We start from the raw sequence: 852 nt of genomic DNA on the forward strand, positions 1-852 counted from the left end.
AGATTATTTTTTTCATATGTAAAATTTTTAACAAATATATGTATATTTGTTTATTTTTATTTTTTAATATAATATTGTTTTTAATCTTATTTGTATTTTCATAAAATTAAAAAAAGTATTATAAAATGATAAAATAATAATGTGAAAAATATAAAAGTGAAAAATATAAAAGTGAAATATGAACCGAAATTTGGATAATCTAAAAGAATATATAAAGTATATTTTTATTTCGGATTTAAATATAAATGTAGGAAGAAATATTACCCGAATTTTATTGATTTTTTGGTAAATATAGTTGGATAAAATGGTACGGTGAACTTATGGATAAAAAAAAATGTGTAATATCAATATTAATACGAGTGAGAGAGAGTATAATAAAATGGTGAAGATAAATATGACTCTGACCGTAAACGGCACCGTTTTGTCTTCACTTCAATAAAAAATGGCATTGCATTGGAACTTGAAAAGAGAGAAAGAAAAATTGAAGGGAATAGCCGTGCGAGTCTTCTTCTTCGCAAGTGTATATAAGAAAATAAGCAGCTCTACGAAATCTCAGGCATCTCCATCCTTTTCTCTCTGGTGATGAAGTAAGCTCCTGCACTGCAGGCTGGCGTAAGTCGGTTCTCTCTCTCTCTCTCTCTCTCTCTCTTGTTTTTGCTTCTGCATCCGACTTTACTCTGTTTCTTTTCTTTTGTTTGTTGATTTCTTCTTCGAGATTATTTTGGGTTCGTACAAGGTTGGTTTCTTACTGTTGTTTCGACATCAATCAGGGTTCGTCTTCGTTGGTTTGTCACCGAAAGTCTCTGTAATTGGGCTTTTGTTTTCTGGTTTTATGGTGTCCCCCCCCCCCCC

The 852-nt window shown here is 31.0% G+C and overlaps 1 protein-coding gene across 2 annotated transcripts in view; it reads left to right on the forward strand.

Moving 5' to 3' along the window:
- The first annotated feature begins 504 nt into the window (after positions 1–504).
- The window catches only part of LOC104803900 (protein NLP8), a 4,695-nt gene continuing 4,347 nt past the window's right edge, over positions 505–852 (forward strand). For both annotated transcript variants that reach the window (XM_010527995.1, XM_010528002.1), the window contains exon 1: positions 505–612. The gene's annotated coding sequence lies outside the window, so the exon portion shown is untranslated. The remainder of the gene's footprint in view (positions 613–852) is intronic.

The sequence above is a fragment of the Tarenaya hassleriana genome, unplaced genomic scaffold (genome assembly GCF_000463585.1).
Source record: "Tarenaya hassleriana unplaced genomic scaffold, ASM46358v1 Cleome10, whole genome shotgun sequence".
Lineage (NCBI taxonomy): Eukaryota > Viridiplantae > Streptophyta > Magnoliopsida > Brassicales > Cleomaceae > Tarenaya > Tarenaya hassleriana.